We start from the raw sequence: 27,997 nt of genomic DNA, 5'->3' as shown, positions 1-27,997 counted from the left end.
TCCATATAACTGGCCCCAACCACCTCCCAGCTTCATCTTTCTGGTCAAGGGTCTGGCCCAACCACATTCCTCCAAGTGGGACCACGCTCCGTCCACAGCTTTGCAGATGCTGCTCCCTCTGCCTGCATAGCCCTTCCTTCTCCTCTGTCCTCTAAGCCTCAGCTCTTAGGCTCATTTTCTCAGGGAAGCCCTCCCTGATGCCTCCCGGCAGAGAGGCATCTCTGACAAACGTGCATTTCTGGGGGTGTCACGCTGGATTTTAATTATCCTCTTTACTGTTGGGGTTCCCATTTGACTATGAGCTTTGTACATCTCACTCCTAGAGAGAGACCTAGTTTCCAACTGTGCAAAATCAAGCCTCCTCTGGGCATCCGTGCTGTCCTGTGTGTGATGGGGATGGTGACGCTGGCCTTGCCAGGCAGTGTGGACATGAGGTTCCCAGCACATCACAGATACCCCGTAAGTGCTGCTGTTGCCCCATAGCTTATATGAATGCCGCTGGTGCCCAGCCTAGCATGCTCACTAACACGTGTGTGTGCGGTGTCCTCACGGCATAGGGGGAATAGTAACAGCCATGTAAGTGGGCTCCGAGTACAGTGGAGCCACATTCAAGTGGATGTCATAATAATTCTGAGAGTTAGCACTCTGGAGTCCCGCCAGCCCCAGACCTGAGTCATCCCAACACACTTGGCCCACCCATTGAACAAATGGCTTCCTTCACAGAACAAAAGTTAAAGTATCCGCTCTGTGCCGGGCAGAGTGCTAGCTGTGGACCCAGCAGTAGGTAGGCGTTAAATACATAATTGCACCGGTGTTCTTCCCTGGCCTTTAAAGGTCAGCTTCCCCACTCGGGGCACAGATGGCCCTGCCTGAGGCCAGGGAGGCCACCTTCGGCTCCAAGGTACTCCCCGGGCAGTCAGCGGGCTTGCCAACTCTCCATTCCCACTTCCCCACGTAGCCTGTCAGGGAACAGTAACATCTGCCCTCTTTCCAATCCAGTTGTTGGTTTTAAATTCAAATACTGTCAGCTCCCTGAGAGCTGGAGCAGGCTTGCCCTCTTCCCTGCGGCGTCCCCAGCATTTAGAACACGGCCGACACAGTCATTCAGCCACTGTTTACTTGTTCATTCACTCACCCAACAGATATTTATCAAGTCTTGCTAAGTGCCGGGCTCTGGGGAATTGGCCTGTGCCTCGCTCAGCTCCGAGTCCAGTGGCAGGCCTGGGGCGGGAGGAGGTTGCAGGAGGAGGTAAGAGTGCCTTGGAGGCGCAGAGGCCGTGGGGTGAGGTACCGTGATCCCAGGATGGTCCCAGAAGACTGCCAGTCCCAGAAAGGCGCTTAAGTCAGCAGATCGATTGGAAACGGTGTCTATCATCCAGGGCACTTCCTCCGTTCTCATCTCTGGAAAGGGGACACCGGAATGTCCCCTTTCTTGAGTGGCAGTAGGACGGTGGTTACAGGAGGAAGGAAAACATGGAGGAGGTGGCACCAGCTTGGACGCGGGCGTGTGAAGTTGTGGGGCTTTGGTGTCCAGCCAGGAGAGGCCCTGACTACAGGGCTGGGGTGGGGGCAGGAGGCAGAGTGGGGACTGTGGGTTTTCATCTGGTTCACACTTGCCCCTGTGGGAAGCAGAGCAGGTGACCTACCCTGTCTGCACCTGTGCTCTCCTCTGTTAAATGGGAGAAAATCAACCTCACTAACCCTAACTTTGTGAAGGCAAACCCAACAAACTTGTGGAGCATTGTTTAGTCAATAGAGGTTTACTGGGTGGCCACTTTCTGTCAGGACTTGTGCACGGCTCCAGAGACAAAGTCATAGAATGAGCCCTTGCCTTTTCAGGAATGCCTTGCACTTGCTAGGAGAAAGCAGGAGAAGGTAACTAAAATTTGAGGGGCCACAAGATAATAGACATCATCACAGATAGTCAACACGAACAACAACAGGGCTTGTTGTCATCATTAATCAGGGCTGAGATCGGGGCTGTTAGTAGCCTCATTTTACACATAAGGAAACTGAGGCTTGGGGAGACGACATGGATTTTCCCAAAGTCAGAATTCAAATCCAGGTATGAGTGACAGTAAACCATGCCCATTGATATGGGTCAGAAATCACATTTAAGCCAGAAAGCAGTATGGTCAGTGATACCACACAAGCTTTGCCCACGCCAGCTGCCAAGAAGGTAGCTGGTATCAGGGAAGTGGGTGAGGTGGGGCTAGGGGTTGGGTCTGATGCCAGGTAGGGTCCCTTGCTGCCCAGTCCCTTGCTGGAACCCCGAGGATCCGTGGTGGCCTCAGGAGAAGCAAGGGCATGTCCTCAGGTCCAGTGCCCTTTCAGGCCACTCCACTGAACTACCCCAGAAGTTGTCTCTCCTCACCCCTGAACACCCTGTCTCCTCCTCCAGGAAGCTGTACATCCCTGGCATACCTGCTCTGCTCATTGACTGAAGTTCCCTACATCTCAGCTCAGCCAAGAAGCAAAGGTAAGGGTACTGCCCAGGGTCATTCCCATGGGTGATGTTCTAGGCCCCCTCTGTTGGGGCCCTGGTGAAGCGGGTCATAGGACAATCCCCCTCCGTGAGTCCCCAGAACACTCCTAAGTGGAGAGGAGATGGATCAACTGGGCAATGTGGTGGAGTGAGTCCAGCTTGCATTGTCGGAGCCATTTACAGCAGAGAAGCACTTTCTTGTGCATTAAACCTTAGGGGGTATTATGCCCAGTTTACAGACAAGGAAGCTGAAGCACAGAGTTGGGGAAGCACTTATAGCTGGCAGGTGGCTACGCCTGAATTCCAACCTACATTTTCTTGTCTGTATCCCCCTGTGGCTTGTGCATATTGTTTGTGCTTGGTACATACTTGATGAATGAATGCGTGAATTAATGAACTGTTCAAGATCAATGGCAGGGCAGAACAGGGCTGGAACCCGGCTCTCCTGTCACCCCAGTTCCTATGTTCTTTCTGCTAACTGTGGTTTCCTGCACCGATGAGCTCAAGAGTACCCCCTCCCTGTAGCCCGACCCCAGGATCTCAAGCATCCATGTGTGGTGTCCATTACCCCTCCTGCTGCAGACAGAAGGCTGAAGGTGGAGTGGTCGGCCTCAGTGGCCCCCAAGCTTGGATCACACCCAGCGTCCCTTCATCCACATCGCCTTTTCCCCACCACCCACTACCAGTAATCCAATGTGCATAGTTGTAAACTTGTTTCTTTAAATAAACAGTCTCGAGTTTCATACCAAATAGTCTTTTAAGAGGAGGAACGTCTCCAGGCCACCTCGTATTTAGCATACAGTGAGCCACATATTTGCACAGAGAGAGTGTGTGTGGATATAGAGATCGCTCGATCGCTATAGATATCGTTGCTCATCCAGATGGGAGCTATTTATGACGCTGAGTCACTCGCAATGAATGCCACTGAGGGATTCCAGGCTGGGCTCTGCGCCCCGGCATCACAGACCTCATGGCTCTCTGCCTCATCCTCACTGTTCACAAATAAGAGAGACAGAAGGAGAGTGGTCCCCCATCTCAGTGCAGGCACAGAAGGAGACATTTTGGCCACAGGAAATAAAGACTTTCTCATAATCAGGTTCTATTTGAAATCCTTGTCCACCATCCAGAACACCACACCCTTACATCTAGTCCAATGCTTTTCTTGTACAGGAGGGAAAACTGGGACCCAGAGAGGGAAGGACCTTGCCCAGTGTCACACAGCAAATGAGTAACAGATGGGTCCTAGAGCTCAGATCTTTTGCTTGCTGCTTGGGGCTGTTTCCCCTTTCCTGGCCACTCTCTTCTGGTTTATCTCCAATGTCTTTGCATTTCGGCCTCTCCAGAGCTGCCTGTCCTCTGAGAACTTGGAGGTGTCGCTGAGCACTTCTTTCTCTGGGCTTCTCCAGGAGGGGAGCTGAGTCTGGTTTGGGTGTGTAATACCCCCTATACTTACTGCAGGAAATGCACATATTGGACACTCAATGCTTGTGCCTTGGGTGTTACATAAGACCAAACTCAGCACCAATTCCTGGGGAACCCTAGTTCTTCATTTGAAAAAGCACCCATTTATCCCTACCCTCTCTTTTTTGTCTCTAAGCCAGTTCTCTATCCATGCAAAAATAGACTCCCTCCTACTCACCACCCACCTCTGCCCAATTCTATAATGAATCAATTTTATTAATAGGCTTTGGGATGGAAATTTGACAAAGACTTTTTGTGAAAGTCACCCTTTATCTCCCTATATAGTTCGTTTCTCAAGAATTCTAATAAACTGGTCAGGTGAGATTTTGCTTTACATAAAATATTCATTAATCCACTCTTTCCCTCCATATGGAATGTATTTGTTTAAATATCCTTTATTATGGATTCTATCCAATTGTTCTAAGAGACAGTGGGATAAGATGGAAAGAACATGGGCTTTGGAATTAGGGTTGGGTTAAATTTTAACTGACCAGGTACTGGTTCTGTATCCCCACTGGTTGCTGGGGAAATTAAATGAGGTAATGTCTGTAAAGTGTCTAGCACATAGTAAGTGCTCAGTGCAAGTCTGTGAATACATGAATGACTCAGGACCCATATGAATCATATCCTAAAAGGGTAAGGGACCAACTGACTTTGCATTCTGGAGTCTTAAAGTCATACAATCCCAGGCAGGCAGTTTGAGAAGTCTAGGGGAGTGGACCCCAGGAATACACTGCTGGTTGGAATGTCTCCAGGCCAGAAAAGGGAGCTCTTTTCTCTAAGAGAAAGAGGTGGCTTTTTCTCCAAGAGAAAACTCCTTGAGAGTAAACATTATGTCTTATTAATTGTTGGATTCCCTCTCTCCTAAAACTAGACCTAGGTCAGGGTAAGCAAAAAGATACACAGGAAGTATGGATTGAGTTGAAATGAGTTGAGTTAAGCTGAGTAGAGTTCAGCTGAGTTGACTTGAGTTGACTCATTTTGAGTTTGCTAATAGACCCAGTTCTAGGACCTACCAAGGGAGAATCTTCCAAGAACTCAAGGGGTTCTTGGGGAACCCCCAAGAGTGATGTTCTGGAGACACTCAGATCAGTGATGTTCTGGAGAACTCAGTGCCCTCCAAAGATGGGGGCATCTTGGAGAGAACCAGGGCTGTAGCCAGGGCTGAGGAAAAAGGGTAGAAATCTTGGCTTTTTTTGCGGGGGCGGGGGGTGCATCATAAGGTTGAATGTCTTTTAGAAATCTTTAAAACTTATTGGAACTCTCACAGGATCTTCCCATAATTTCAGAGTGACATATTTCTTCTCTTCATGGCAGAGAGTCTCCTTTTGGTGTACCCATTTCAGTGGGAGATCTCTAGGTTGGGGCAGGGGGCAGCCATAGGCAGCCTTGAGGGGGAGAAGGCAGGCTGAGGTCAGGAGCCAGTCAGAGGTCCAAATTGCTGGTGGCGGCACAACTGTAAATTGGTCCTCCCGTTGGAGTGAGGGTTGGGAGGTCTCAGTAAGGTATGATTCCAAGTCCAGACTTAAATCAGACATTGGTTTTTGAAGGGAACAGTGACCCAGGAACCACAGTGGGGAGTCAGAGAAGAACTCTGTCACCCCTGGGGTCCCTTCACTGGTTCCATCTCAGGAGTTGCTCCATACAGGATGCAACCAGCCACCTAAAAGAGGCAGGAACTGAGGCGACAATGAGACTCGGGTGAACAGGGGCTCCTCCAACACTTACTGTATTTGGCTGTGTCTATCTGTCTTCCACACGGGCTTGGGAAGCCATCAAAGATACTACATCTATTCCTCTTGTGTCATCAAAAAATCTGGGTACAGGTTAGACATCAGTGTTTGATGAATGAATAATTAGGTCAGAGGAAGGCTTACAATGCCAGTGGAAGATTTCAAGATAGTAAGATGGAAAATTTCAAGATTTCAAAATGGCGAAGGTCCAAGGTAGAGATGCCCAGCCAGGAAAGATAACATAGACCCAGATGTTGCCCCTCAGGAGTTTGGCTCATGGGGAAAATGGAACTAAATGAACTTGAGAGATAGGGTCATTCAGATTAACATTCCTCAGAGTCCTGGGCTTCTGAGACAGGTTCTCAGGGGCCATCGTAGGATAGCTTGGGGCAAGAGAAGTTTCAAAAAAACTAAAAATAAAAGAACCTCTGCACCCAACAATCTCATTTAAATAATTTGTAAAAGCTCCAACTTTATCTGCTTTTTATATTGGATTTCCAAACACATATTCATTTTTAACAAATTCTTTGGATTTAAAAAAAAAATCCATTTGGAAAGCACTAGTGTTGAAAGCCTTGGCATTTGGAGTTAGACTGTCTGGATTCAAATCTCGGCCCCAAGCCTTTCCGCCTGTGGGACTTCAGGAACGGAATCCTTTGAGCCTCCACGTTCTTACCTATAAACCATCCTCCCAGAAACGTGTGAGAATTAACTAAGGAGTTACAGTATTTCCCAAGGGCTGGTACATGGGTGATTGATGGTGTGCGCAGGATGATTTTAGGTGGTAGATGGATGAACACGTATTACTTTAATACCTCACAATCGATGCATGATAGAAAAACGTAACTGGCACACCAAACTCTCTGATTTATGGGGAAAATATGGCATTTCCTTTTAAAATAAAATGCTGAGCCTTTTAAAAGACAAATCAATTTGAAGAAAACTGCAAGGTAAATGAATAGCACTGATATGGCAGAAATCATGAAGGTGGTGGATGAATGACTGAAATGTGGGGAAAACTCAGATAATCTGAGTAAAATACCTATCATGTCTGTCACTTAAGAAGGGCTCTAAGGACTTCATTCTTGTATTCTCTCAATTCCCTGAGATGGCTGGACCTAGAACAAGCTCATCCACTGGGACAAGCTAGGCCCCCAGGCCTGGTCAGCCTGGAATACGGTGAGGTCCGTACAAGTGGGGAGCCGCGGTCAAGGGCAAGTGGGCAGCCAGGTCAAGTCAGGACAGGCAGCTAGCCACAGGATCTGGAAACAGGTCAAGGCTACGGAAGCAATGCTTTCCCCAGAGTGGGCACCAACCATCACTGGTCCATGAGGCCATGTTAAGAGTAATGCAGGCACAAAAAAAAAAAAGAGTAATGCAGGCACAAGTTAAGTAGAACTGGGAGAGAGTTACCTCCTTTCCTGTTGATTATATTAAGGAGGAATTCTCAATTGGAAGTCAGCATCTTCTTAACGCCTCTGTAACACTTTCTGATCTTCCTTTTGGACAAGGAGCTTTCCAGCAACAGTATCTAGTTGAAATTAAATAACAATGTTGTATTTTCCATGTCCTTATTTTTACCATTACTTTCCATTTATAGAATACGATGCAGGTTTCTTGCTTATGGGAATGATCTCATGTTCCCTTTAGAAATATACGTATTAAAGATTAAAAAGTGAGTGTGTTCTTTTTGTTTGGTGTAAAGTACTGAGGAATAGTACAGGAGGATATATGCATGGGAAAAGATAAAGGTGGTCTTTACCAAGAGAAAAGCCAGTCTGGCAGAAGTACCACAAGGACTGCCACGCCCCAAAGCCCGTGCTGGGCCCATAGGCAAGATGTCTCCAAACTCATCCACAGCTTAGGTCAAGTCTCATCCTGGGGAGGCAAAGGAGTCCCCAACCTAAGGAGCCAGACTACTTGGACAGGTGACACCAAGCCTCCAGGCTAAGCGAGGAGTCCAGGGATCACGACTGGCCCAGCAGCAGTCAGGATGGTCAAGGCTACCCCCAGAGGGTGTGTCTGGAAGAAATTCCAGTGCTCTGGTTTCTGGCGATGCTGGGACTGCAAAGGGTGACCCAGTGGCTCCAGAAGAGGGGAAAGAAGGAACTGAGGGTGAGGAAAAGGCAAAGCCTGCCTCTGCTGCCCGTGCAAGCTTGGCTCGGCATTCAGAGAAATCCAGTGTGAACCCAAACAGTTCACACCTCCCTTTGAGGAGGGCTGTGTATGGGTGTAGGCAGCAAACAACAGAAACCAAATCTGCCCCAATCAAACAGAAACAGAGGTTACTGAGAGGTTACCAGCACCTAGAAGCCAAAGGAAGGCTGATGATCAAGCCCAGGAAAGGGCAAGAGCCACAACAGACCAGGGGACTGGTAGCAGAAACTGAGGCCAATTTTTCCAAGATCCCCCTATGGGATGTATCAGCCACAACGTCTGTTCCTCCTTGTATCACTCTGCTTATGACCCACAGCCCCAGGAGGGGCACCAGCTGGCCTGGCTTGGGGCCTGTGTCCTCCTCTCAGCCAGCAGAGAGCATGAAGCTTCATCAGACTACCTCCAAGATTTGAATACTGAGGAAGGGGTGATTCTCAAAAAGAAAATCAAGGGACTGTTGCTAAAGCCAGGAGAAGTGGATTCTGGGCAACCAAAAGCAGCGAATGTCTACCACGAGGAGCCAAGGCAGGAGCAGGCAACATGGTCTGCTGGGGGACCTGGGGACCATGTCATCCCTGGGGCTTCCTTTCTCCCATACTGGCTGGACCAGAGTCACTGTCCTGATGTAGGGACAGTAGTCAGCCATAGTCAAGACAGGAGGCCCTCAGACTTCCAGCAAGGGGCTCCCAGATCCTCTAATGAGCTGAGGGAGGGAGAAAGCTGGATAAGCCTGTTCCCTGGCCCCATATCTGAAAAGGATCTCTGGGTGGAGGAAGTCTACTAAGGATTACTCACTCAAGGGCTGCAAATCCCAGATGTCTGCAGGGCTAGCCAGAATCAAGCCCACAAAAGGGACTATGGTGATCTGTTGAAGGGGGCAGTCACTGCCAGCTCCAGACCATTGTTGCTACACAGACTCATGGTCTCAGTGTTTGTTGATCAATATCTTGATTTTTTTTTGTTTAAGATTTTATTTATTTACTTGAGAGAGAGACAGTGAGAGAGAGCATGAGCGAGGAGAAGGTCAGAGGGAGAAGCAGACTCCCCATGGAGCCAGGAGCCCGATGCGGGACTCGATCCCGGGACCCCAGGATCATGACCTGAGCCGAAGGCAGTCATCCAACCAACTGAGCCACCCAGGCGTCCCAATATCTTGATTTTTTTTTTAAGTAAATCCCCACATCCAGATTTTTTGTGAGACTCCTCCATTTTAAGTATGGTTAACTACCAGAAAAACAGTTCAAATATTCTGTTGCCCAAATAATACAAACCACCAGTTTGTGACCCCTGAACTAACTTCTCTTCATCCACCACAACCCAGCGAAGAAATCACCTCTTCTGAGAAGCCTTCTGTGACTTGTCCCTCCTTCTGCCTTGCCACCCTTTCTTTGGATTCCCACAGACCCTCTCTTTCCTCCCATCATAGCACTGACACTCTGCATTATAAAAACTCAGCTGTTTCCATCTGCTCTTTAACTGTGCTTCCTAGAGGGTAAGGGTGCCCACCACACCTTCCACCAATGCCCCGCCTAGAGCCTGACACATTCAAGGCACCCTGGCATCGATGGAAGGGGAGCTGAGGGACTGCTGTTGTCAAGATGGCCAGGAATTAATCCAGAAACCTCTGACTTAATACAACAAAGGGGTGTGTCGCCCTCCCATGACATCTGCTGTGAAGCCAAGCAGATCTTCTGGTAGCTTCCTTCCAAGTGGTGACTCAGAGACCCAGGTTGGCTGCACCATTAGGTGGCCAGGGAGGAGAGCGAGCAGAGACCCCAACCACTCCAACACTTCAGCCTACACATGGCATTTGTCAGGTCCCTTCATGGTGCCTTGATCAGACCTGGTCCCGCGAGCTGTCTTCCTACAAGAGGCTAGAAACCTGGCTGGAGCCCATGGGAATCCCTGAGTCCATGTCTCCGCAGCACAGACCCTGGGCTGCAGTTGGTCATACAGAGGAGCCCCGGGGTCCAACAGTTAGATAGACTCCAGCTGCTGGAGGAAGAAGCAGACAGGGCCCATCATTCATGGGAAGCCATGGGACTCTCCATGGTCAGCGCATGGAAGCACCTCTTAATTTGTACGTTTAACTCAAGACATCTGGAAAAATGGGAAGGGAGTGAGGAGAGATTTCCATTCACTTGAGCTTTCCACCTCTCCTTATTTTTCCAATCAGTAAACATTAGGAAATGAAAATCAAGTTGATGGAAAATAGAGGTCAAATGCCAATGAGCAAACCATTTAGAGTGAAATCGCCACCTGGCCTTTTAGCATCTCATCTGAGGTCCGTGATGACCTGGGAGGGACTGCAGCTGTTCACAGGGCCTGTCTCTTCTGTGATCAAATGCCAGTGCACTCAGAGATCCTGACCCTTGCTGTCAGCCTGGCCCAGAGCCTCAGCCAATGGCACATCCATGGTCCCCCACCCAAACCCTAATGCCTGGGTTGGGGGTGGGGGTGGCTCTGGGGCATTTGCCAGGACTTCATCATGAGTCCATGTTGCATGTTGCCATGCAACAGCAGATGTTCCCTCGGAATGGAATCACAGAATCTTAGAGATGCTCTAGAAAGAGCGCCATCTTGGAAGCCAGGAAGACCTGGGTTCAATTTTCTGTTCTTTCCTACTAACTCAAATTCCTAGCCAGACCCTTCACTCCTCTGAGTCTCAGTTTCCTCATCTCTAAAATAGGCACAATGATAACACTTTCCTCCCAGACTGTGCAAAGTCTAGGAGATTACATATGTAAAGGGCCCGGTACACAGAACCTCAGCTGATGTCCTTTTCCTTCTTTTTCCCCATTGGGCTGGAAGGACTAAGTCTAAACTCCCACCAGCAGCACCTCCAACTGCAGTCAGCCAGTTTCCACTTGCATGCTTCTGGTGACAAGAATCTCACCACTGCACGCTCACCCCCCCACCCCCAGCCCCAAGCATCCCACTCTACTTTCAGACCACTCCCATGGTGTTTGTGGTGAGAGGATCTGACGTCCCCAGGGTCTAAGGTTTGAGGGAAAGCTGCCTGGCCCACTTCTTCCCTCTGGCTGAGCAGTCACCACCTTGGCCCCCAGGAGTTGTCTGGGGAACTGTGTGCAGTAAGAATGAAGAAATGAGGCATTCAGGGTAAGAGAATATGTGTCCAATTCTGGTTCTCAGAGAGAAGACAGAGAAACCCATCCCAGGGGAGGTAGGATCACAAGTGGAGACATTTATCCTGGAGAAGAGAAATCTCTGAGAGACTGTCACAAAACAGTGATGGAGGTCCAGCCTGATTAAATGAGGGGAGCACCAGAGAGGCACATAAGACCCCCAAGTGAGAATGTCTGTCCCTTCATTCATTCTGCAAACATTCAGTTTGTCTCCATGCCAGGCCCCATGCTGAGCACTGGGCACAGAGGGATTAATGAGCCACAGGCCCTCATCTTGCAGGAGTGGGGATGTAGGTCCATCTTTAGGGGATACTGTCAAATTTTTTTCCCCAAAATGGGAGTCCTGATTCACACTCTCTCTGGTATTGTATGAAAGTTCTAGTACTTCCTTGGCCTCACCAATATTTGGCATTTTCTGTCCTTTCCACATTAACCATTCTGGTGAGTACATAGTGGTAAGAGTTATAATCTGCATTTCCCTGATGCCTAGTGAGGTTGCCCACGTTTTCATATGTTTACTGGAAATTTGGGCATCCTCTTTCCTAAAGTGCTTGTTCGTGTCCCTGGAATTTGAGGAACAAGGTCTACGCTTCATTTTAGAAAGTCATCTTAGGCAGCCACATAAGGTGCTGGGGAGTATAGCAGCAGATTTTCTGGAACCCCGGCTAACACCGATGGCAGCTCACTTAGGCACTGAGCTTTAGCTACTTTCTCTTTAAATTCTTACAGCTTCCTTGAGAGGTCACAATTGTTATCAACATCTCAAAGATGAGGTGATCAGGCTGAGAGGGGGAAATGACTTGCCCAAGGTCTCATAGTTGGAACAAAGTGTAGAGCCCTAGCATGGAGCTATGTTCATTTCCTCAACAATCTTGGGCAGGAGCAGGAAGCCTAGTCCTGGGAAGGAAGAAAAGAGAAAGGAACAGATAGAAAGGTAGAGGGGTGCCTGGGTGGCTCAGTTGGTTAAGTGTCTGACTCTTGACTTGGGCTCAGGTCATGATCTCAGGGATTGAACCCCATGTCAGTCTCCACACTCAGTGCTCCACACTCCACACTCCACACTCGAGATTCTCTCTCCTTCCCCTCCCTCTCCCTCTGCCCTGCCCATACTCTCTCTTTCTCTCTCAAGTAAAATAAATCTTTAGAAAGAAAGAAAGGGAGGGAGGGAGGAAGAAATAGGGCGCCTGGGAGGCTCAGTTGGTTAAGAAACTGCCTTCAGCTCAGGTCATGATCCCAGAGTCCCTGGATCAAGTCCCACATGGGGTTCCCAGCTCTGCAGGGAGTCTGCTTCTCCCTCTGACGTTCTTACTCAAGCTCTCTCTCAAATAAATAAATAAAATATTTAAAAAAAAAAAGAATAGTTATAAGGACATCTATCTCACTACTTTACACAAGAGGAAACTTCCCCTCCCTTTCCTCTCTTCCTCCCTCCTCTTTCCCCTTTCCCTGCATCTCACCAAAAGCCTCAGCGGAGGTGAGCAGCCATCAGAAGCCTAGTGACCCCCAATTCCATTACCGTGTTGGATGCCCAATGATGTGAAGGGAGGAACTGGACCAACCTGAGTTGCCTGGCCTTGCCACCACTCACTCTGTGGCCCAGTAACAGTCACTTTACCTCCCTGGCCCTTGGCCTCTTCATCTGCCTCAACAGCCCCCTCCTCGGAGCCTTATGGAGAAAAGCCCACGAGCCAGCCTGGTGCCTGGCCCAAAGCTGCCTCTGGTGCAGTGGGCACGTGCTCCTTCCTTCCCTGGCTGCTTCCAGGACGGCTGCAGCTCCACATCCTGCCCCCAGCCCAGTACTTTGGCTCTCGTCTCCCTGAGTGGCCTTCTGTCTCAGCATCCTTCTGTCTCATGCAGCTACAGCAGCACTCCCTCCCCCTGCCGCATGGTCTCCTCCCTGCCAGAGAGTGTGGCAGGGGCAGGAAGAGCCCCCTCCCCGGGGACGTCCCCAAAGCTGCCTGCGTGCTGGCAGCAGGCCAGGCAATTAGCCCCAGAAGGGCCTTTCTCTTCTCAAGGGCTCTCATCTCAGAGCCCAGACGCCTTTATTTTGGGAGCCTTGCCTGGTAAAGTGCTTTGTCAAGGCTACCTCCAAGCAACAGCCCCACCCCCACCGCACACACACCCCCCACACTGCCATCCTGCCTGTTCTTCCATTCACTAATCCCTACAGCCTTTGGTGAGCCTTCCAGCCACCCTGCTAGGTGCCAGAAGACCCACAAGGTCCCTGTCCTTTTGGTGATCCCCATGAAGGGGGAGAGATGGATGAGTGGATGAGAAGAAAGCAGATGGATAGAACAGATCAGATCACTTCTGGGTGAGGCTCAGGACCATGGATGGTGAAGGCCAGAGCTGTGAGGGAGAGAGGGGCAGCTGGAGGACCACCCAGTCCCAAAACACAGTGGAGAAACTCACAGGCCTGCTGCCTATAGGGCTGGGTCCAGAGAAGGACTCAGCCCTGACTTTGGGGTCCAAAGTCAGCTCCTGGAAGGAAGAGTCACAGCATGGCCACCACTGGTGGGGGGGTCCCAGGAGGTGGTATGAAGAGGTTCTAGGTGCCCCTGACCCCCAGCTAGCTTGTCCCCCCCCCCCATTGTGGCACCCTGTCAGCTCCTTCAGGTCCAGCAGCTCTCACAACTGGCTTGTCTCTCCCACTTCTTGTGGCAAGGCGAGGGGTCACAGGGACTCATCCTTGACTCACCAGCGACTCTCCACCCATCCCGTAGGGTTTATCCCTCCAACCCTCCCGGAATCTGGGCCAACCAAGTCCTTTCCAGATGGTTCCCTTACAAAAGACCAGGAGTAAGGTCATCTGCCTCCCAGTCAAGGCTGGCAGGCCCTCCCAGATCTTCACACCCAGAACACTCCGACTCTCCTTCTCAGGCCTCCCCCGTCCCTCTGTCTTTCACTTCCTCACTGACTCATTCTCCCTTTCTCTGTGTGTCTCTCTCTGTCTCTGTGTCTCATCTCAACTTCCCTCTGTCTCCCTGTCACTCTGATTCACATCCTAAATGTACGTCTTATAGGGACATGAATTTACTTCAAATACTTATTTTTTTTTTAATGCATTGAACCCCTACTGGGTGGCAGGCATGGGGCAAGGAGCTTGGGTCTAATCAAAGATAAGTAAAGCACATACCTCCCTGAAAGGGAGATGACTCATGCACTGACAGAAGTGAAATGGAGAGGTGAAAGTGACTGACGCTGTAAAACAGACATCGACAGGGCTGAAGGGCATCAAGGAGGGGCGTTCCTGGGGGGCTTCATGGAGGAGGTGACTTTTCAATCAGACCTTGAAACATGGTCATGTAATGGAACGTGCGTGGGCTGACCGTGGGGAGGAAGGTCCTCTCCTGTAGACCAGTTCTTCGGTGCCTGCTCCGCTCAAAGCTAAATCCTACTCTACATCCTTCTTGTTTAATCTCCAAAGTATTCTTAATAAAACATGGGCTTTGGTGTCTGACAGACCTGGAGTGCATCCCACTGACTCAACTCTCTGAGCTTTCATTTCACCATCTGTAAACAGACTCCTAGGGCTGTTGTGAAAATCAAATAAGACAAAGGATGTGCAAATGCTTTCCTATGGTTAATGAGACTCTTTACTGTTAATGAGGGTGCTTTCAACTGCAAGTGACAGAAACCTAACACAAAATGACTTCAAATAAAAAGAAAAGCCTGACGTTGCTGGCATCATGCACACCTGGATCCAGGGGTTCCAAAGACGGCCTCAAGACTCTCTGTGTCTCTCAGATTCTGCTCTCCATGACATTGGCATTGCTCTCAGGCAGGATCTACCCCTCAGGGAAGCAACACAGCAACTACCCTTCCCCAAGCTGAGCAAGTCCAGTGGAAATTGGATTCCCCAACCCCAACGGTTCTAGCAAAGTTCTGGGGTTGAATTTTAGGAGACAGATGCCTAATCCATCCCTATAGCCAGGCCTGGGTCACACGCCCACCCCTGGAGGTGGTAATAACGTGACCCTCCCACCCAATCCATAAGAACCATGAGTAGGAAAGAGGTAGGTGCTCCCGGAGAAGTACTGTTACACTGTTACAAAAAGGAACTGCCACTGGGTGTCAATCCCCTTGGGTAATGAAGAAAAGGAACACAGAGAAGAAGGTTCTCTTTTTTACCTTTCAGGTCCAAAAACATCTCCAATTTCTCTCCCGAAAAAAGTCTCTGATCCACCAAGGCTGGGTCGGGTACCCCCTTTTGCGCTTCTGCAGCATCTTACACTTCCCTTATCATCATTCTCATCACCTTTATTATCATCTTCTGTTTACCTGTCTGTCTCATTCAGTATTGGGAGGGCAAACACGGTGCCAGCTTGCGTGTTACTGTGCCTCCAAAGTTGAAAAACGCTAGACACTTAGGAAATGATGGATGGAAGGATGGATGGATGGATGGATGGATGGATGGATGGATGGATGACTGGGTTGAATGGATGGATAATGAATGGATGATTAGATCGTTAGATGGATGGATGAATGAATGAGTGGATGGATGGATGGATAGATAATGGACAGATGGGTGGATAGACACTCTGGGAGAAAACTGATGAGATCAGTTTGAGACACGCTAGGCCTAGGCTGCCTGTGAACACACAAACAGAGTGAAGCCATGGAGAGGTGGACCTGGAGTTCAGGAGAGAGGTCTGGGCTGGAAACAGAGGTTTGGGAGCTATTAGCACAGAGACTGTAATGGAGGCCAGGGGAGAGAATCACGATCACCAAGGAGGGAGCCAAGTTGTATACCCAAGGTCACACATCATGGAAGTGACCCTTGAACCCAGGGCTGTGCAGGGTCAAAGTCTGATCTCATTCCTTCATTCCAAGGCAACCTGGCCACTACCTGAGGTGGCAGAACACGGTTAAAGTCTCTCCCTTCCCTCCACCCTCCCCCTCCTCAAACCACTCAGCCAGAAGGGAGCAGCTGCCTGGGAGGACAGAGAGACAGATTATGTAAACTGTGATTGCCACCCACAGGAGGAGGAGGAGAGTGAATAGGTATTGAAATGCGCTTTCAATAATGCATGTCCTCCCCCGCAGAGGCCTGGGGCTTGGTTGCAGGGAGAAGAGCCTTAAAGGGACCAAGCTTCCCATCCCTAGTGGCAACACCCACAGTCCCCTGGCCACACAGGTCTTTTGTTCACAACTGGAAGGCTCCAAGGACATTGACCATGTGGCAGGAGGGAGGCGAAGTCAGGGGGGTGATCTCCAACCTCTCTCCATCAAGGACATCTTTTTTTTTACCCCCTCCTGGTCCCAGTGGATTTGAGTTTTTAAAGATTCTGTTTCCCAAACACACTGCATTTAAGTCATGATTAATTCATTTTCCCCATTTTTTATTAATCAAAGACACTTAACTGCCAGTCAGAGCTTTGATCAGCAAGAGGTAAGCCATGAGGTAATATCACTCCAACCCAAAGCTAAAAAATATGACAACACCGTTAGCCAGGCCCATCTTGCTACTGGAAAACACCCTCTTCTCCCTATCTCCCCACCCATTACTGTCTTTGGAAGACTCCAGGTTGGGGAAGAGTGATCCTGCCCCCAATCTCATTTCCCAGAGAAGAAAACTGAGACCCAGAAAGGTGAATGGACCTGCCTGGGGTCACAGGATCAGTGGGATCTGAAGGGTGAGACCTGACCTCTCCAGTTTCAACAAACTTAAAACTTGACACTGTGATAAGTCATCCAAGGGATCGCAAAGTCCAGAGCAGGGCAGGGAAAAAGTCATCGCAGCCAGTACCTTCACTGCAACCCAGCTATGAGCCAGATGCAGTAGACGTGTTCTCCTACTTTGTTCTCACATGAGGGCCATGACAGCTGGGACTGTCATTCCCTCAGAGCATATGAGGAAACTGAGCATCAGAGAGCCTTCATGGTTTACATAATCCCCTGGGCCAGAAAGTGGAGGATCAGGATTCCAGCAGGTTCTCATAGACTGACTGTTTCACCCTACCGGTCTGGCTAGAATGAAGGGAACATTGTCATTTAGACCAGATTTGAGGTTCTGCTCACCTCTTATGAGCTCTGTGAATTTGGCTAATGACCTCACCCCACAGAGCCTCCAGTCGCTCACCTGGGAAATGGGGATAGCACCTTGTTCCTTGCGTGGTCGTGGAGCACAAGAAGAGAGGATGGGGTTCAAGCCCGCAGCCTAGAGCGTGGCGATGGCATCCTCTCCCTCCCTTCACCCCCTTCCTCGTTAAAAAGCCTATAAGCTGACAGGAGCCAGGCTAAGAGATTTGATGGCTTCTGCTTTGGGACATCTCCTGGGCTGGGGATTAGGAAAATATTGCCCTGTTCTCCCTCTGTTATTAATTAAAGGGACTGTCCTCTTCTGGTCCAGTAATTTCTAAGACAAGAGCCAAGGGTGGGATGAGGCTCCCTCCCTCCAGCAGGAAAGTGCTCTTGGTCATCACCATCTGCTTCCACATCTGTTTCTGTTGGCACTGGGACCGGGATACCTTGAAAATTCCCATCCCCCTCCTGGAAACCCCATTGATTTCTTCAAGGCAGCCTATGAAGGTAGAGTAGAAATCTCAGCTCCCAGCAGCGAGAGAGGTTGACCTCCTGGACTTGCCACAAGGTAGAGGTTGAATAGCTAACACTCTGTGCACACACACACACACACCCCAAGTGGTTTTAAAGGAATGAGTGCAAAACAAAAACAAAACAAAAACCCCATGGCAAGTGGGCAACTCCCTAGACAATGTATGATGTATTGGAGGTCCGTGAGGCACTTCCCTGCGTCAGGCACTAGGAACTCAGAATGACTGGGGTCTGGCTCGGCCCTCAAGCAGCTTCCAGCGCCTGGGGTAGAAATGGACACTAAGACAGCTTAGGACCACTGAGCAAGGTGGAGACTGTGATGGAGAAATGTGCAGGGGGGCTGCAGGGCTCCAGGTGCAGGTGGGACTGATTGAGTGGGGAGAGAAGCATGAGGAAGCTTCACAGAAGAAGGACTTTTATGCTGAACCTGGTGAGAAAAGGTCTTTTCTGATAGTGGGACAGATGGAAAGACGGGCCCCTGCGATAGCACTTTAAGGAGGGTGAATGGACTGAATTTGGTGGCCGATTGGATGTGTGGATGAGAGACCGTTAGAAATCTTCCCGGGATGGCACCTTGTTTTGGGGGGGGCCTTATCGGCCCCTCTACTCTCCGTGGGTGAGAAGAGAGAAGGCACAGGTGTGCAACCCCACCCAGGTGCTCAGAGAAGCCTGGAAGAGGGTGGGCTTCCTATTAGCTCTCTCGCGCGCTCTCAGAACCGAAGAGGAACTTTGCCTCTTGTACTCCGCTACCAGTTAACATACTTTCAGTCGCAAGTGAAAGAAACTCGACCCATGTAGCAAAAGGGACAATTTAGTGGCATACATGATGAGTGGCTCAAGGATGACAGGTTTCCGCCACAGCTCAAGTGATGAGAGCAGATCTCAGTTTCTCTCCATGTCTTAGCTTTGCTTTCCTATGTTGGCTTCCGGTGCAGGCAAGTTCTCTTCTCACTGTAACCCCTGAGGCGCCAGACTTAGATCCCACACGCTTAGCGACCTGCCACAAAAGGAGGCTTCCCCACAGCTCCCGCACAGGTTCCAGAACGAGTCTCATTGGCCTCATTTGGGTTACCCACCCATCCCTGAGCCAATCTCTGTAGCCAGAGGAATGGACTGCACTGATTGGTGAAAACGCTGGTCACGTGCCCCCTGTTGGAGCCCTGGGCTGGGGGTTCAGTACCACTTAAACCGCTTGAAAGGAGACAGGGAAGGAGCAGTTCCCCCAAAGGAAATTGGATGCTCTTGTTAAAAGAAAGGGAAATGGATGCTTGGAAGGCAAAACCACCAGCTATCCTCTCAACTTCTTTCCACAGCAGCTTGGGGCAGTCCAGAGCGGCTGCCATTGCTTCCAGCATTAGGCATCCCTGTCACGGTCCTAAACCCAACACTGCTTAGGGTGCCTGGGTGGCTCAGTCCTGAAGTGTCTGCCTTTGGTTCAGGTCATGATCCCAGGGTCATGGGATCGAATCCCCCTGCAGAGAGTCTGCTTCTCCCTCTCCCACTCCCCCTGCTTGTGTTTCTTCTTTCATTGTCTCTTTCTGTCTCTCTCTCTCAAATAAATATATAAAATCTTAAAAAAAAAAAAAAGCAAAAAACAAAACAAACAAACAAAAAAAAACCAGGATGGCTCAACACAGCTCTAAGGCCCAGGAGATGAATGAGCTCAAAAATGCACTTGACCTTTTGCACATTCAAAATAACAACCCAACTGACTAAACCAATTCATTTCTGTACTCATTCGCCTCCTGTGTGTCCTAGCCAGCTCTGGCTGCTGTGGGTGATAGAAAGACCCAGACTCTGCCCCAAGGGGTTCACAGTCAGTAGAATCTATTTTAGGTATAATTCTCTGATAATTTAGTAGAGTCAGACTTACGCTCAAAAAAAAAAAAAAAAAATACATTTCACTGCATCTTTTTTTCTGGCACTCAGACGCTTTTATTTGCTTTTAGATTAACTGCCTCACATGAAAATCACAAATTGAAAAGGCCGTTAAAATTCCCCTTCTACCTCCGAGTCAATTTTGCCTTCACTAATAGAAATTCCTAATTGTTATTAGAGTTATTGAACACCCTCAATGAGGCAGTCTCTGGTGTTTTCATGATTTAGTCTTTGGAAGTCTGGATCTGAGTCCTGAGAAGGTATGGTGGTCCCTTCACCAACCAAAAGGGTGAGGCTCTGGGATCCATCGTGTTAGCACAGGGAGCTGCCAAATTGGGGGTCCGGACAACGGATGACCTGGGGCACGTGATGTATTGATGACTAGCTATCTGGGGAAGCAAGGCATATTGATTTGAGGGGCCGAGGTTGGAGGAGGTTGGAGCATTTGGGGATAGATTTGCAATTCAGTGTGAAAAAGAAATATCCAAGAACCAGAGCTATTACACATGAATAACCTGCCACAGTAGGTGGTGAGCTCCTTTTCCCTGCAGGTGTGTAAGTAGGCACTCTTGGGTGGGAGATTGGGCCAAATGATTTCAGCCTCTTCCATCCAAGAGATACTTGAACTATAGGTTGTAATTCTGGCTCAGTTGCTCTCCTGCTGGGAGAACAAGTCACTGTCTTGCTTGGGTAAGCCCTGTCCCTCTCTGAGCTTCAGTGACCTAGATAACCCCAGAGCTCCCACCTTTTCTAAATGCCTCTCCTCGGACATTTACACCCACCTCTGCACACTCAGACGATTTCTGTCCCATGCACATGTCAAGACTTCCATGCCTGAGTACAGAAGCCTAGCCAACCCTGAGGTGTGAGGCACCTTCTGTTCCTAGAGACACTGTGATTCATATCCATGGGGATGCCTCCCCCATCTGACAGGTGGAGACAGTGAGTTCTAGGGAAAGAAACCAGCCGATGCACCCACACGCACCTGACAGGGCCTCTCGGCCTGCGTCATCTCCCAGCCCCGGGAGGGGCCCTCAGTCCACAGATGATCTTGAGAACTGACTTTGCCTTGCCGGGTCAGGTGAAGGGCAGCAAAGGTGGATGCATACACTGAGATCCAGAAGGTGGAATGTTTGCATCTTGCCGGTCCTTCATGAGTGGCCTTAAGACTTCTCTCGTCTGATTTCTACAACAGCCCTACAAGGGGAGCATTCCCATCCCCAGCTTGTCAGGGATCTGAAGCTCAGAGAGGGCCAGCCAGCAAACAAACAACGGAGAGGATAATGGACCAGGCCCATCTGCCCACCCTGTGGGCCCTTGCCACGATGCTCAGAAGCCCATCTTCTGGAAGGTGGCATCAGCTCCTTCTAGGAAGGTCCCCTATTGCCAGGACGGTTGGCCAGAGCCAGATCAGACCCTCAAGTCCCTCTGTCAGTGTTTGCTGAAGGACAAAGAGGATGAGCTGGGCCTGGAGCTCCACCTGCCCTCTGAACCCTGCTGGGGCTTTCAGAGACAGACCACAGCACCTCCACTTTCATCTGGGCGGGGATGATGCCTTTAGGCCCTACCCAGCCTGACAAAGCATCTCCCACCACCTGTCCCCCCGAGACAGGAAAAACAGTGGTCCAACTCTACAGTTGAAGAAATGAGAGGCCACATCTTGTGCCCAAAGGTACACGGTCAATAAGTCACAGAACCAGGGACGAGGCTCAGACCTTTAACAACCTGAGGGGAACTGTCCAGAACCTGAGGGGAACTGTCCAGAACAACCAGAGACTTAGCCCAGGGCCCGAGGCTAAGGCTCGGCTTCACAGATGTAAGGTTCAGCCAGTGATGCTTATCAGTCCTGGATCCCACCAGCTGCCAGCTCCCCCATCCCAGAGCTGTCCCGACCATGAGAGCTGCTAAGCTACTACCATGTCACTGCCTATGACCTCTCTTCCAACACACACACACACACACACACACACACACACACACCCTGTATACTGTATTGTGCTTTCTGGGGTTCTGAATGCAGAAATACAGAAGAGAAGCAATGTGGGCAGTGGAGGCCAAGAAAGAAGGACAATAAGGCAAAGCAGGCATGGCAATGCCTATGTGAACCAGGGCCCTCCTTACTCAGGGGGCCATGGGGTCTGCAGGAGGCCCACAGCCCAGCAGGAAAGAGATGTATGTGCCTACCTTATGCGGCTTAATTTTCACAACTCAAGAGAGAGAGGTGATTAGCCCCATTCTTCAGTTGAAAACACTGATGCTCAGAGACATTAAGCAACCTGTCCCAGGTTCCAAAGCCAGGGAGTGGCACAGCCCATGTATAAACCACTAAGTAGGTCATGCTGCCTCCAGGAGGTATGTGAGGCTCCCACCCAGGGCCGCTGAGCCAGCAGCCTTCCTCTGGGAGGGGAAGGTTCAGCCATGAAGCAACCCCTGCCCACCGCCCACTTCCACCATCCAGCCACCTTAAGGACCATCCCCCAGCCACAGGTGACATGGCCCAACCAGGGAGTCAGGGCGGCGCCCGTGGCCCCTTGGGGGGACCTGTGCACACAGCTCCACGGGCAGGCAAGGAACAAGCAAAACCCAATCTCTGGAGCCCTCATTCCCCAGAGCTTTCCTGGAAGCAGCAGGAAGCTATTTTTAAAAAAGCAGCATCTGGGGCGCCTGGGTGGCTCAGTGGGTTAAGCCGCTGCCTTCGGCTCAGGTCATGATCTCACGGTCCTGGGATCGAGTCCCACATCGGGCTCTCTGCTCAGCAGGGAGCCTGCTTCCTCCTCTCTCTCTCTCTCTCTGCCTGCCTCTCTGCCTACTTGTGATCTCTCTGTCAAATAAATAAATAAAATCTTTAAAAAAAAAAAAAAAAAAAAAAAAGCAGCATCTGTGGGCAGGAAGCTGGAAGATGTGTTCCCAGCCCCATCCTCACCCCTGCAAGACCCAGGGTGAGCTTCACTCTGCTGAGCTCTCAGCCAAGAGGCCAAACAGCTACTCTGCCCAGCCCCAGCCTGGGAGAGAGGCCAGAGAGACAGGTCACTTGCCGGAGCAGGGATCTAGGTCTGCTTCAAATGCCCCCTACCAAGGTGGCAGCTCCGCTCCCCAAAGGGAACGTGTGTGCTTGTGCTCACATGCCTGCAGATATCCATGAGACTGTGTATCTACATAAGTACTGAGAAGTCCAGTCCTGTGTATCTGTGGGGATGTATGTACACAGTGGCCCGAGTGTCTCCATATCCTGTGCAGGTGTGACATGTGGGCACGTGTGTTTTTCTGTGTCTCTGAAAGTCCGTATGTTGATGTGAATCCATGTGTGTGTGCATGTGTATCTTGGTAAGCTGTGTGTGGGTGTGTGTACACAGGAGAGTTTACGTGTGTCTGTCGGTCTCTAAGAAATCCTGGAAATCAATGGATAGAACTTTAGAAGTAGGAGGAGCACCAGCCATCTCTAGAGGACAGTCTCTTTTCTCCCCCAGCCTCGAGTCACAGAGAAGTCAAAGCTCAGAGAGGGGAGGGGATTTCCCCAAGGCTAGGCAGTGGCAGAGAGAACTGGAAGCTAGTGTGAGTCTTAGCTGTCAGAGCACCTGTCTACCCACTCACCCCACACCAGCTCACTGCCAAGGTCAGCAGCTACAGCCTCCCTGCCACCCTTCCAGGAAAGCCAACTGGGCCCATCATCTCCCAAGGGCTTTGAATTGGCTGTGGAGAAGGAGGAATTATCCAGGCACAAGAGCATCTGTTCTGGGCTGTGAGTAGAACATTCATTAGTTCAACAAAACTTTGCTGCAGGGAAGAGCATGAGCAGGGCCTGCTAGTTGAGCCATGGAGATCTCAAGAGAGGCCAGACAGGTGGTCCATGCCCTCAGGGAACCCATAGTCTGGTGGGAGGTCAGTCAGATAAACCAAAAACTCTGACATGAGGTTAAAAGTGCACAACAGAGGCATGAACTGCACCATCCTGAAGGGCACCTGCTTCTTCCCAAGACTAGTGAGAAGGTGACATTTGAATTGAGATTTAAGAGACAAGTAAGTATGTCAGACATTGACGTGAAAGAGAATTCCAAGCTGGGGCATGGCTTCATCATAAGGCACCTTATCCACTTCCTGATACCTTGTTCTAAAGAAATCCAGTCTTCCCTGGTCTTCCCACAACATGCTACTTAGTCTGCCTTTCATATCTGTTGTCTGTGCTCCTGTTCTTTCCACTGTCTGGAATTTACTCATTCCTACAGCAAATGTGTCTTAGAGGCCAAAATGGCACCTTGCCCCAAAAGTAGTACAGGAGGTACAGATGGCAATTGGGCACAGGCTCTGTCTGTGGGCTGGGGAGGGTAGGGTGTAATAGCCAGCCACCCACAGCTTCTGGTATTTCATGGGCCTGGCCCTGTGCTCAGTGCAGTGAGGAACAAGAAGACTGTGGGGGGGAGGAGGGAGCTCTTCAGCGCTTTGCTGTGCAGGTACCAGTCCTCACAATACAGAAAGGTGGGTCCTGATGGCCCTGTTTCTGGAAAAGAAAGTTGAGGCTCAGACAGATGTGTAGGCCTCCAGAGTCTGGGTCTTACTGCAGGGCGTGGCTGCCGATCTGCGTGATCAGAAACATGGACTCATAAACTGCCATTTTTGCTGTTCATTTGCCCATGGCTTTGTATTTACTGGGGTCCTAAGCGTTGGGTTATGGTCCTTCTGGAAATGTCAGCTAAGCTGGGGGACCCTAGGCAGCCGAAAGGCTCAAAGAAAGTAGGGTCCAACCTCCCCTCTCTAAGGAGCCAGTGTGGACCCAGCAGGTTTGAGTCTGAGTGTGGGGGGATTAACGGGACATGGCTAGACCCCTCAGTCTTCCACATTTTCCAGGTAAGCTTCTCTGTCCAGAACTCCTCGCCACTCAGACATGTACTGAGAGGATCCAGTGAGGTCACACACAGGAAACCTCTGGCACTCCTTAACATTAGCTAAGAAAAAATGACTAGACTACATTGCACATCAGCTGTAACATTTTAGAGATTTTTGAAATCGTACTTAAGACTGAATCTTCACAATCCAGCCTGTGATTAGAAATTGCCACATCCAGTTTACAGATGAGAAGCATTGCCTGCTAGAGATGTGGAGATGAATGAAATGGTCCTTGTTCTCAAAGAGTCAGAGTCAAGAAATATGAAAACATGGTAAGCCTCTAGGGCACGCAAGTCTGTGATAAAAAGAAGCATGGAGAGGAAGGTAGGACTCCCTTTCTGATGTAGAATCAGGGAAGGCTTCCTGGAGGAGGGGACATCTAAGCTGAGACCTGAGAATGAGTCAAAGTTAGGCAGGCAAACAGAAAGAGGAAGGATTGGAAAGCAACATAGCAAAGCTTTGAGCCCAAAGCTCAGATCTCATTTGGTGGGTTCTTAGAGGTCTTGGTTTAACACATGCATTCAATCAGTATGGTTGGGAAAGGTTTGGCAACAAGGATTTGGGGTGGGGATGGGAGGGCTGGAGAGGGAGAGCTTAACCCACATCCAAAGTCAGTTGGTCCCCAGACTGGAGGGGCCTCTCTCCATTCCTCCCTGCCATAGTCAGCTCCTGTTTTGGAAACCCCACCCAGACCTTGGGCAGGGCTATCATCTGCCTTCTGTTGCCTTCCGCTGCCCGGTCCAGTTCCCCTGCCTCCTGTCTCCTTTTCTGGTAAGATGTAAACCCATCTAACCTGGAAGCCCAGGCTTCCGCGGGGCACTTGGCTCTAGCCCTCATCATGGCCCAGCCCTCCTCCCTAGAACACAGTTTAGGCACCAGAATTCACTGAGGGATTAATCCTAAAATGTTTTTCAGATAGCATCCTGGCATGTAACTGGGCAGGAGGGGAGTCGCCGGATTTGGAGTCAGGAAGACTCACCTTTGCATGTCAGCTCTGCCGTTTGTATAGCTTGGCAAGTCACTATGCTCTTCCACGCCCCAGCATCCACACAAATAGATAATCAGGTGGTGACAGCAACTACACAGAATTGTTGCGAAGGCTCAGATGAGACGAAGCACGTGACAATGCGCATAAACCATTCTGAGGTGTGCGTATGCGCAGGTGCTTATTGTTGCTGTGGCTGTGGGCATTAACAGCAATAGATGTCCATTCACTCAATGAGGGTCTGTCAAGGGGCCCACGGGCCAGACTCTGTGCTCAGATCTGGAATCTAATGATGAACGGAGTAGATCCGGCATGTGTCCCCAAGAACTCCACAGTCTGGGACACAGGCAAACACAGACAAGTTCACTATAGGATGACTCAAGCGTGGGTTGGGGGAAGCCCAGGGAGTGGGACGAGTTAGGAAAGGCAACTAGGCCAGCCTGGGAAGCCAGGGAACTTTAGTAGAAGTGGTATCCCAGTGGAGTAAGCCAGGGCAGGGCCAGGGAAGAGGGCTCTGAGTAGAGCAGAAGTAAGGATGGGCCTGGAAGGTGGGATTGAGGTGGGATTTGAGAGATGAAGCTGAAAATTAAACAGGGCACATCAGCTTGAAGATTAGATAAATATTAACTGTATTACATCTATTTTTTAAAATATTGCAAACAACTTGATTTTTTTTTTTTTAAAGTAAGAACCACAAAACCATGATACATTAATTTAGATAGGATGGTAGTTATCAGAGGCTGAAGCAGCTCAAAACAAGAATTCAGGTCACAAAATGTTGGGAAATAGTCCAGTCAACACATAAGACAGAAATCGTGAACAAAACAGATCTTCGGTTTTTAAAGGTAATTTATGGCATCACAAATCTGTGTCGTGCTTCCCTAGCGAATGCCACCAAGCATTTAAGGAAGAAATAATACAAACTCTGCACAAAAGCTTTCCAAAAACAGGAACGGTCCTTCCCAAGTCATTTTACACAGCCAGCATTAGCTTGATCCCAAAACAAAACAAGGCATCACAAGACCCATACGCCTCAAGACAACACAGAAATTTTCACAAAATATTAGCATATTAAATCTAAATAAACATCTTCAGCTTATTCCCAGATGCTCAAGTCTGCGATATCCCCATTGTCAAAATCAAAGGTTGTGTTAAGATCAAATTATTTATTGAAGGTGAGTCAGTAAAAAAAAAAAGAGAGAGAGAGAGAGAGAGAGAGAAAAGTTGCCAGTGGGTTTTGGTTTTTAAAAGCTCAAACTGAGTTTAGGTAAAAAGAAAAAGGTAATGTAGTTGTTTAGGCCGCCGACAGCGCATGCGCAACTGGGGCCCGGTTCTTCATAACACCGTCAGAATGCTAGTTCTCTCTCCCTCTCTCTCAGCCTTACCCGCCCTCCTCTGGGTCGTCCCATTCTCAGGCCAGCTCTGCCCACAGGGTGGCAAGATGTTTCCATTAACACCGGTTGTTTGTCCAACTGCTCCCAGACACCTAGAAAGGCAGGATCTCTCTTCCGGGAGCACCCCAGAGGTCTTAGGTTTCACTCTGATTGGTTTGGTTTAGGTCACGTGGCCTCCCTAAACTAGAGGAGGGCCCTGATCCCCACCCCCGGCCTAGTGACAGTGGTTCCCCAAACAATAGAACAGATATAGATGATCCACCAAATGGGTAGTCATTTCACTTTTTATTCTCCTTTGAGAAAGTTCAAAGTCATCCCTGGAGGCTCAGGCGCATTACAGCTTTGAGTTCAAAATTTTCTCTCATCTAATTTGATCCTGGCTATGGCCCTTCTAGAAGGGTATTATCATTCCCATTGTACAGATGAGAAAACTGAGGCTTAGAGAGAGGCAAAGCCCTGTGCCCAGGATCCCATAGATGAAAAGGGTCAGGTTCCAGATCTGAGCCCAGGTCAGCCTGACTCCGAAGCCCATTCTCTGCAGGTCACCCTCCTGTCCCATTGGTCCCTCTGCTCCCCTCGGTCTTTCTGGCATCTGAGGCCTTTTCCCAGCCCCACAGTAAGTTTGAGTGGTAGAGCCTTATTGGCTGCACTCCTCTTGCCAGCTCAGGCTAACTCCTTGTTCCTTAGAATCCAGAGCCCACTTGTGAATGTTTGTGTTCTGGGTTCTGGTCCCCTAACTGAATGGGGGCAGGAGGAGAGACATGGATGGAGCCCAGAATGGGGATAAGGCCAGACTGGGTTACACGTGGATTTTGTCTCAGCCTCCTACCATCTCCATGCTACCCCACGCCCTACCCCGTCCACAGCCCAAAAGACACTGTGGGGCAGCAAAAGGAAGGAAACAGAAGCAGTCATTCCCGTGAGTACCGCCCTCTACAGTTTCCAAAGCCGGTCTCCACCCCACAAGGCAGGCAGAGTGGATGCCACTACTGTCATGCCCATTTTGCAGATAAGAAACATGAAAAGTGAAGGAGCTCATGCCAGTGGTGGAGCCATGGCTGTGTTCAAATCTGCCAGATTCCACCTCCCAGCGTGTTTTCAGTTCTCAGACGGCCTCTCCAGAGGAAACCAGACCCAATATTGGGTGTCTTAAAGGACTCAGGGGTTAGGAGTCATGTTCACTGAGCACTGACCATGGCCAAGACACCGGGCCCAGTGCTTTGTCCATTGGGTCTTGTGTCCTCCCCACTCCAACCTGCAGGGCAGATCTCCTTGAGCTAAGACTTTGAGAGGAGCCATGCCCTGCTCAAGGTCACACAGCC

The 27,997-nt window shown here is 49.8% G+C and overlaps 1 protein-coding gene across 2 annotated transcripts in view; it reads left to right on the top strand.

Moving 5' to 3' along the window:
• The window catches only part of CPLX2 (complexin 2), an 81,987-nt gene that overhangs the window by 9,443 nt on the left and 44,547 nt on the right, over nt 1-27,997 (top strand). The window contains exon 2 of one of the 2 annotated variants that reach the window (XM_004737562.3): nt 2,402-2,479. The exons of the other annotated variant lie outside the window; for it this stretch is intronic. The gene's annotated coding sequence lies outside the window, so the exon portion shown is untranslated. The remainder of the gene's footprint in view (nt 1-2,401; nt 2,480-27,997) is intronic. 2 annotated transcript variants of the gene reach the window in all.

The sequence above is a fragment of the Mustela putorius genome, unplaced genomic scaffold (genome assembly GCF_011764305.1).
Source record: "Mustela putorius furo isolate JIRA1106 unplaced genomic scaffold, ASM1176430v1.1 tig00000145_pilon_pilon_pilon, whole genome shotgun sequence".
Lineage (NCBI taxonomy): Eukaryota > Metazoa > Chordata > Mammalia > Carnivora > Mustelidae > Mustela > Mustela putorius.
The sequence above is the reverse complement of the archived record's forward strand: the minus strand, read 5'-3'. Positions and strand labels throughout refer to the sequence as shown.